This window comes from Muscardinus avellanarius, assembly GCF_963383645.1.
Source record: "Muscardinus avellanarius genome assembly, chromosome: 6".
Lineage (NCBI taxonomy): Eukaryota > Metazoa > Chordata > Mammalia > Rodentia > Gliridae > Muscardinus > Muscardinus avellanarius.
Window position 1 is genome coordinate 78085870 of NC_137791.1, and position 10193 is coordinate 78096062.

The following is a 10193-nucleotide window of genomic DNA, read 5'->3' on the forward strand; positions in this document are numbered from 1 at the left end:
CTATCTCTCTTTCCCCCTTTAAATTTTGAGACAGGGTCTTGCTAAGTTGCCCCGGCTGGTCTCAAACTTGTGACCCTCCTGCTCAGAGTCACTGGGATTACAAGGTCTCGAACTTGTGTCACCCCTGTACCTGGCTCATTCTGCCCCTTTTGTAGTGTACAGAAGCGCTGAGTCTTGATTAGTTTCAGCATCGGTGCTTGGCTTAGAGTGAGCCCTTCATATACCTCAGAAAGACGCCAGTGGGGAGAGCAGCCCTTCTGTCTCTGGAAGCATGTCTTTTAGCCAAAGGCTAAGCATCTGTATTCTGGGGAAAAAACCTAATGGTGACTTCCCTGCTTCACTCCATCTCAGTCCCTCTTTCCCTCTCTCTTGGTGGCTTAAAAATGTGCTTAGTGGCGCACTCTTGTAATCCCAGTACTAGGGAGGCTGAGACAGGAGGATCCGGGTTTATGGCCAGCTTCAGCTACTTAGTGAGGCACTCTGCAACTTTGTGGGACCTTGTTTCAAAATAAAGAATACAGCCAGGCATGGTGGCACATGCTTGTAATCCCAGCAATTGGGAGGCTGAGACAGGAGGATTGCACAGGTTCGAACCCAGCCTCAGCTACTTAGTCCAGCCTCAGCTACTTAGTGAAGCTCTCGGCAACTTAGTGACCCTGTTTCCAAATAAAGTAGAAAATAGGTCTAGGAGTGTATCCCGAAGGTAGAAAGCCTCTGGGTTCCATCCCCAGCACCACAAAATAAAGAATAAAAAATAGGGCTGGAGGTGTAGCTTGGAGGTAGAATGCCCTTGGGCTCCATTGTCAGCAACACATACACACACACACACACACACACACACACACACACACACACACAGAATGTGCTTAGAATTTCAGGGAGGTTAGAGTCAGAAGATACTCCATTTGGCTACTATGAAAACAGTTTTTGGTAAATTATTTTAGATTCTCATATTGAGACAGAATAAACCACCCTTCTGTAATTAATGGAAATGGAAGCTGGCAGCCTGGGAGGGCAAAAAGATGAACTGGCCTGGGTCAGTGGTGTTTGGAAAGGCTGGACCCCCTGGCTTCCCGGTGGCTGTGGAGCTAGCTGGCTCACAGGCACGCATTGCCTCTCCAGGATGCCTGCCTGAGGTGGATCCACTACCCCTGTGGGTCTCCTTGCCCCTCTCCGCGGTGAGAACAGCCTTCTTGTTGCTGGCCCTTGGGGAACCCAAGGCAAATGGTCCCAAGCCTCATGGGCCAGTCTCCCTTTGCAGGGAAACTGCAGCCCTGCCTGGGAGAGGCGGTCATCCCAGACGTTGTCCTTGGGCCCCCGAGGAGCCCTGTTGAGGGAGCGGGAAGTGGTGGACATTGAGGGCAGCTAGGGCTGGCTAGGGAAGAGGCTCCTCTGGGGCACATAAAGATCCAGTGGTCGGTGCTGAGTGAAGGTCCCATTATGATGTGGCCTGGATGATGTCCCTGCAAGGCTTGCTAGGGCGTCTTCTGCTGAGGTTTCTCTGGGAAAGGGTTGTGGACACCTTAGCCACACGCGTGACTCCCCCATTTTGAATAGAGACTGAGGTCAGGAGAAGGTTCCTAAAGTTATCCCAGGGATTTAACCACAGAAGGGCAATAACATCCTGGTCAGGGCTAGAATGATACCCACTACCCTGACAGCCCTCATTATCAATGGATTGAAACACAATATCAAACCAGTGGGATCCATCAGTGCACTATCCCTGTCCAGCCACCATTAGCTATGATACCTTGGACCAGCCAACCTCCTTGCTTCTTAATTTTCTCATCTATATTTTCTTTACTATATTCTAAGTACTGGCCATAATTAAGTCACTTGTTTGTTACGACAATCCAGTGAGCACAGGAAGAGTGGCTCAGTGGTAGAACGCTTGCTAACTTGTATGAAGCTTCGGGTTCAGTCCTCAGCACTGCATACAAACAAAACAAAACAATCAATTCAGTTCTGTTGTCTTCCCTATGTACTTATTTAGTGATACTGGGGATTGAACCCAAGGGTGTTCAACCTCTAAGCTACAACCCCAGTCCTACTTTATTTTGAAAGAGGGTCTCACTAAGTTGCTGAGGCTGGCCTCAAACCTGTTATCCGCCTGCCTCAGCCTCGTAAGTACTAGGATTACAGATGTATGCCAACATCCCCATTTATTTAAAAATGAGAAACCGTGAGGCTAATAAGTGGCAGAGTCATGCTGTAGACCCAGGCAATTTGGTTCTAAAATTCTTGTCCTTTATCATTGAGCTTACCGTCACTGTCAAAGCATCCTTAAAATTCACCTGCATACAATACTCATAAGATTTAGTTTGTCAAAACACCCCCTGCCCCCGGGTTAGGGATGGATGAAGCTCAGTGGTAGACCACTTGCTTAGCATTTATGAGGTCCCTGGTTTGACCTCCAGCACTGGAAAAAAAAATCTGAGGCAAAATAATTTAAGAGATGGATGATAATAAGAGATATAATTAAGAGAGATATGAGACATATCAGCCAATCGCAATCCTTGGACTTTATTTGGGTTCTGTTTCAAATAAATTCTGCATAAAAATTGAGACAATGGGGGAAATATGAATACTTATTAAATATTTGATATTAAGAAATTACTATGAAATAATTTTAGGTCTGATGGTGATATATAACTTTGCTTAAGAAGAAAACAGAGATACACACTGAAATATTTACAGGGGATATGCTGTTTGGGATTTGGTCCTAAAAGTTTATTTGGGAGCAAAATGAATGCCTTGGTACTACAAATTGAATCCAGAGGCATTCTATCTCAGAGCTATACTTCCAGCCCTTTTTATTTTTGTTTTGAAATAGGGTCTCACTAGGTTGTCGAGAGTCTTGCTACATTGCTGAGAGTATTCTCGATTCTGGGATCCTCCTGTCTCAGCCTCCCACATTCCGGGCTGTCCGTGAACTGTATCCTCCTGTCTCAGCCTCCCAAATGCTGGGATCACAAGTGTACACCACCATGCCCAGTGAAAAATTTTATTCTCTTGGGAAATATCAAAAGCACAATTGCCCAACCTTCCAGGTCTGGTGGGAATGACAGTTCATAGGAAGAGAACGGGGTGTGGGGGGTGGTGTCCTGCCTGGGAGAGTCCTCTTCCAAGGCAATGATGTATTTGGGGCCAACCCGTGCTTGATCTGGATGGTGTGAACTCATGAGCACATGCTGGCCATGTATGAATGAACTTCACTCATAGTGAGCTGGAGAACAATTATACCCTAAGATCAGGAAAATAATTTCTAGGCCAACTATAATAATACGCTAATTCTGTATGCTTCCCAGCAGGCTCAAATGTGTATATAAAGGCAACTTTGTCTATCATGATGATCATGACAAGGAGGAAATATTCCTATGCTGTTCCCCTTATTCCAATGGACAAACAAATGTACATGAAGAGGTTTAGTAGCAAAAAGCCTTTTCTTTGCAGCTATGCGGCTACACCACCCGTCTCAGATACGGCTCTCTCTGCTTCTGGCTTCACTGCTGTAGTTTTTGTTGCCCAGTCCAACACCCAACCCAATTCTTCCGGTTACCTAATTTTGAATTCTCTTTCTGCTACAAAACCATCATTTCCCCCTTCTTCTGGCTCCAGAATTGAGGTGTGACCTATATCTACCAATCACAGCATTTCTGTGACTATAGAAACTAGTTTAAGGATGGGCATTTGATATAAGGCGAGTCATTCAGGTCCCGTCAAGAGTAGTACTGGAGCCAGCCATGGTGGTGCACACCAGTAATCCCAGTACTTGGGAGACTGAGACAGGAGGATTGCATGTTCAAGGCCAGACTCAGCAACTTAGACCCTGTTTCCAAATAAATAAAATAGTGGGTGTGGTTCAGAGGTAGAATGTTTTTAGGTTAAATCCCTACTCTCTCTCTCTCTCTCTCTCTCTCTCTCTCTCTCTCTCTCTCTCTCTCTCTCTCTCACACACACACACACACACACACACACACACACACGTAGTCCTGGGACATTTATACAGTGTCTGAAAAGGAAGCACACGTACATTTTGCCTTTTAACTTGAAATTGTGAGGAGACATACCTACATGCACGGAGAGGCTGCTTGATTAACAAAATGAAGAGGTACCAGATTTTGCTAACATCCTTTGAACTGGATCCGGCCGTACCCAAAGCCACACACAGTGTACTGCGTATGGTTTGCCAAAATCTATTTGAAATGTTACTAGTATGTAATTTAGTGGAATGAGAATTCTATAATAAGCCTAGTGTTTAAAGTAAAAAAAGAGTTAATAATTTTTATACTCTTGGATTTGATTATAGACCATGGATGTTGTCATGGAATGGAAAATTGTCAGTTTTTGTGGTTGGGTAGAGCATTAGCAAAGATTAAGATGAACTTTTGTCATTCCACACATCCTTTCTGAGCGCTAGGGAAACAGGTTGCTAGACTCCCCTGCTGAGACCCATGGATACCTCAGTGTCTTGCCTGTCAGCGTGGTGAGGTGACTTCATACTGAGTGCTGGGTTGCTGTCCTGCCCAGTGGAGGCATCAGATAGACCCAGAGTGCGGTGGTGAGTGGCCCTGGCTCCCTCAGCTTCAGACACAGGATAGGCTCACATTCCATCCTTTGGCCTCTAAATACCCCCAGTGGAACTTCTGAATGGAGTGACTGAAGTCTGGCCTTTAAAACCATGTGCATGTTCAACAACAATTCAACCCGAAGTGTATTGTTGGATTAGGAATTCCTGGGCCTGGGATTGTGAGTTGGAGTTACCAACAGTGTGACTTTTCTTGTTATTTCTATTATTCTACCAGCTGTGAGGCCTTGGGTGGGTTACCTAACTACCCTGTTAAGTCATCATCTGTGAGATGAGAACTATGTCAAGGCCTGCTAGACAGGGCTGCTGTGGGTTAATAAAATAACAAGTTAATAAAATTTAAGTACTTCGCAAAGAGATTGGCACCTTGTAAATGTTGGCTATCATTATTACTAAAAATAATTTTCTTCCCTGAACAAACATTTCTTTTTCAAGATGGATGTCTGCAGCAAAACAAGGATAGAAAACATGAGGATTTATGACAATTCATCTGTCCTATGAGAGTGTAATATTTCTCAGATATCAGTACTCTGAAGTGCTCTTTAGTTTTCCAAGGTGTTGAGTAGATTGGAATTTTTTTTTTTTTGGTAGTACTGGGGATTGAACCCAAGGGAATTCTCCTTTGAGCCATACCCTCAGACCTATTTAATTTTTTGGTTTGAAACAGGGTCTCACCAGGTTGCTGAGGTTGAGAATCTCACTACATTGTTGAGGCTGTCCTTGAGCCTATGCTCCTCCTGCCTTAGTCTCCCAAGTACTGAGATTACAAGTGTGTACCACCACACGGGCCTGGAAAACTATTTGAATGCTCTCCATGGGGGATGGAGGTGGGCATTTTGAGGGTTCTGTTAGATGAGCAGTCATAGCCAAGTTAAGTAAAACCTTCTAACCACACCTACCCAGACAGTGGTTTGAAAAAAAATGCTCAGTGGTTAAGCTGGCAGAGGTTTGGGGGATTTCTTTGAAATATCATATCTAGGCATTACAGGATGCATTAGTAATTCAAGACTTGGACCTACCTTCAGCCAGTGTCCTAGGGATTTGATGAATAATAGGCAACCCTTAGTTTTCAGAAACAAAAATGCTTGATTTAATTTTTTGTGATACTGGGAGTGGAACACAGGGGCATTCTACGTCCGAGCCACACCCCCAGCCCTATTTTTTATTCTTTATTTTGAAATAGGGTCTCACTAAATTGCAGAGGGCTTCACTAATTGATTTAAATTTGAAGAATGCTTCTCTTAATCTGTTTTCTGTTGCTGTATTAGAATACCTATGTCTGGGTAATTTATAAAGAAAAGAGGTTTAGCTGGGAGTGGTGGCACATATCTGTAATCTCGGTACTCGAGTAGTGAAACAGTAGGATCATAGGTTCTAGGCCAGCCTGGGCAACATAGTGAGACTCTGTTTCAAAATAAAAAGGACTGGGTATGTAGCTCAGGATTAAATCCCCATATTCCAGCTGGGTGTGGTGGCGCATGCTTGTAATCCCAGCATTCGGGAGACTGAGACTGGAGGATCGTGGTTCCCGGACAGCCTCAGCTACTTAGTGAGGCCTCTGCAACTCAGTGAGACCTGGTTTCAAAATAAAGAATAAAAAATTGTGCAGGGGGTATAGCTCGGAGGTTGAATGCCCCTGGGTTCCATCCCCAGACCCGCAAAAAAAAAAAAAAAAAAAAAATCCCATATTCCTATGTCTGTCTGTCTGTCTGTCTCACACACACACACACACACACACACACACACACACACACACACACACAGATAGGAAGTTCAAGACCCAGTGAGGGCCTCATGATGCATCTCAGCATGATGGCAAGAAGGGATGAGAGGGGTGGACAAAGGGGCTGGATGCTTTATAAAAACTGGTTCTTTTGATAACTGACCCAGTCATGAGAAAGATACATGAATCCCTTGAGGGCTCCATCCTCATGACCCAAACACCTTCCGCTGGGCCCACTTCCAACACTCTGCACTGGGGACCAAGCTCAGGGGCTCCAGTGGGGACAAACTGTATTCGAACCATGGCCATGCTGCTATTAATTTTCCTTATTTTCTTTTCCACACTCTTTGTTCTTTTCCACACTCTTTGCCTACTTTTTTTGTCTTTTCCTCTGTCTCTCCACCTCCATCTCTCTCTACTTTACAGGAAATCTATTCCTGCCTTTCCAAGAAGTCGCTACTTATTCATATAATGAAATACTACTTTTCTGGTTGAAGGAAAAGTTATTCATGCTTTTTTTTTAATAAAAAATGTAACTATGTAATACAAAATGTCAAAAAGTCATATGGTGCTATATAAGTTTTTTTTTTTTTTTTTTTTTTGGTGGTACCAGGGATGGACCCAGAGGCCTTCTACCTCTGGGCTACACTCCCAGACCTATTTTTATATTTTTTAATTGGAAACAGGGTCTCTTAAGCTAGAGAAGGCTGGCTTCGAACCTGTGTGATCCTCCTGTCTCAGCCTCCCAAACACAGGGTTTACAAGTGTGCGCCATCACGCCCAGCTTATATATTTTTGCTGCTGCTTCTTAGGAGAAAGGAGTTATATAGAAACTTTTCTCTATCCTATGTGTCCAAAGTTGAAGACAGGACATTTTATAGGTCTATTACATTTTCTTAACTGAAAAACCACTTTTGCCATTTTTCTTCCAGCCGCGGCTACATGGATAGCAAAGTCTCATGTGCTCTATAGGACTCCTCAGAAAGGATAAAGAAGATAAAGAACAGCCAGGCATGGTGGCGCACGCTTGTAATCCCAGCATTCGGGAGGCTGAGACCGGAGGATCGCGGTTCGTGGACAGCCTCAGCTACTTAGTGAGGCCCTCTGCAACTCAGTGAGACCCGGTTTCCAAAGAAATATGGCAGAGGGTGTAGCTCAGAGGTAGAATTCCCCTGGGTTCCATCCCCAGACCTGAAAAAAAAAAAGATAAAGAACTGTGTCTACAGTGGCCTTTCAGCTGAGGGAGTTCAACAGGACTTCATCACTGGACTCAAACAATGTTGTTTCCTTTTACCACTCTTTCAACTAAATACAAACATGCATTCACAGGATTAGCTGCTGCATAATCTATCTGGTCCTTCCTTAAAAGAATGAAAAAAGAAAAAAAAAAGAAAAAGAAGAGCAAATGCCCCCAAGACTTTTGAAAAAGAAGTTAACAACAGCTTCCTTTTCTAGGAGAAAAATCCCTCCTTTGATCCCCAAATGTGGATTTAGAACATGTAAAAATGTGTCTAGACACTGTGATGGTGCATTTATGAAATCAATCTTGACATCTCGTCTTTAGGCTTCGTTATCACATCAAAGGTCCAACTGGAAAACAGAACCTTTATTTCCGTCCAATAAATCTTTGTCACGGGATAAGCCAGGATTTAGAGATCTAGGTAACTTTTTAACATCTCTTTCATTTCAAATTATAATCAGTATTTGGAATTTACTGCTGCAGTCTCATCTGTGCTTATGATAATAATTGCCAAAACCAGAAGACATTTCTTATAAACCCTGAAGCCATCCATGCTTGTCATTCATTAAGTCTTCCTGTTTAGAACAAAAGGGAAAGAATTCAGATACCACAATTCAAGCACCTATCTCCGATTTTAAACATCGGCCTTCAGTTGCAAAATAACTTCCTTATAATTACACAAACTGTGGCAGAGACCCATGTGAGTTGCTTCTTTTCTTCTTGGAGATGTCAGCGGGATAACTGCATCCTAATCTTGAATCTGAGAGGTGGAAAAAAAGAAAAGCAGTCTTTTTTCTTCTAAACCATGGAGGTAATGTCTAGAAAGATTTCCACATTTCACCGGGGAAAGTGGTTGGATACAAGCAGCAGATCTATCCACTCTAGAAGACAAGAAAGACCTTCCAAGTCCCGAGTTCATAATTTTCCCTCAGTCCACTGTCATCTTGCAGGATTAGTGTGAATTTTGCAGGGGCCAGAATGACTAATTAAGTGGAGATAGGATGAGTGCCATTACCACTCCTGTATCCCTTAACCAACCCACAGAAAACTGAAACAAGGACAGCATGGAAAAAAGAGGCTGCATAGAAACAGCAACATAGAAAGCCGGACACTCCTTAGGCCTGCAGGGTTGCAAAGATTTTTCTTAGCTTTCATCTGAGAACTTGGATTTGGGGAGGGTTAGATTCCCAAGCTTAGATAAGATGGCTCACTGTGCCTCTTTTTGACGGCAGCATGTAGTTTATGCTGAACACCTTTTCTTCTGGGAACCTTAAATTTGGGTGTGTTTTAGGTAAAGGCTGTTTATATGGCCAGCCTCCACACCCCCATAAAACATTGGACACTGATCTTTAATGAGCTTCCCTGGCACATTTCATAATACAGTCACAACTTGATGCTACAGGCATGAAATGTTTTGTGTGACTACTCTGAGAAAGGACTCTTGGGATCTTAACACCTGATTTTCTCTTTCTGGCCCAGTTCCGAAAGTTTACAGGCAACTTGCAGGAATGCTGTCTCAGCGTATCAAGTCACTTGATAAATCTTTGACCTTAGCTGTGGTTTGTGGTCTATTGACAACAAAGGAATTCCCGACAGATTTGTGCCCAACAGTAAACTTCCCAGGTCTTTGTGGCAGAACTTAAACATTTGATAGGTAACATCATATCTGACTCAGATTTGGGCCCTGTGCTTTTTAAAATGTGGTTTTATTAAGAGATCATCTTAATAAAAGATGATCTCTTTTATCTTTTAAAAATTTGGGCCATCTGTATGGGGGAGCAAGATTCTAGCCACAGATACTTAGTGATGAGCGCCTTGTGGAGACAGGCATTCAGCTACAGACTTGCAAGTAAGTGTTCCCAACATACAATTTTAATAAAAATAAAGAGTACTGGTATGTATTTTAAAAGTAAATTTTATTTATTTATTTATTTACTTATTTATTTATTTATTTTTGTGGTACTGGGGGTGGAACCCAGGGGCTTTTATACCTCAGGCTATACTCCCAGACCTATTTTATACTTTATTTGGGAACAGGGTCTCACTAAGTTGCTGAGAGCCTTACTAAGTAGCTGAGGCTGGCTTCAAACCTGTGCGATCCTCCTGTCTCAGCCTCCCAAGCACTGGGATTACAAGCGTGCACCACCATGCCTGGCTAAAAAGTAAACTTTATAGTGGTATAAAATGTTGCCAGGCTACACAGCTAGCAATAGCCCTGACTTTAGCTGTTACAACATTGTGATAACTTTGTTGCAGATGAACATGGCTATAGGTAAATGTTAGGCAACCATTGCTCTGATGGGTACATGCTTTTCTATACCTATAAAAGGATCAGAAACAGTTTACATTCACATGGAAGGAACACCAGCAAACATAAACCTCACCTCAAGGCTATGTTAATGGTATTGCTTCTGTTGCAATAAAATCAAGAGCTGGGCGTGGTGGTACATGCTTGTAATCCCAGTACTTGGGAGATTGAGACAGGAGGACTGCTGGTTCAAGGACAGCCTCAGCTACTTGGGCCCTCCACAACTTTTTGAGACCCTGTTTCAAAATAAAGAATAAAAAATAGGGCTGGGGGCTCAAAGGAAGAATGCCTCGGGTTCAATCCCCAGTTCAGAAAATGAGAGACCAGACAGACT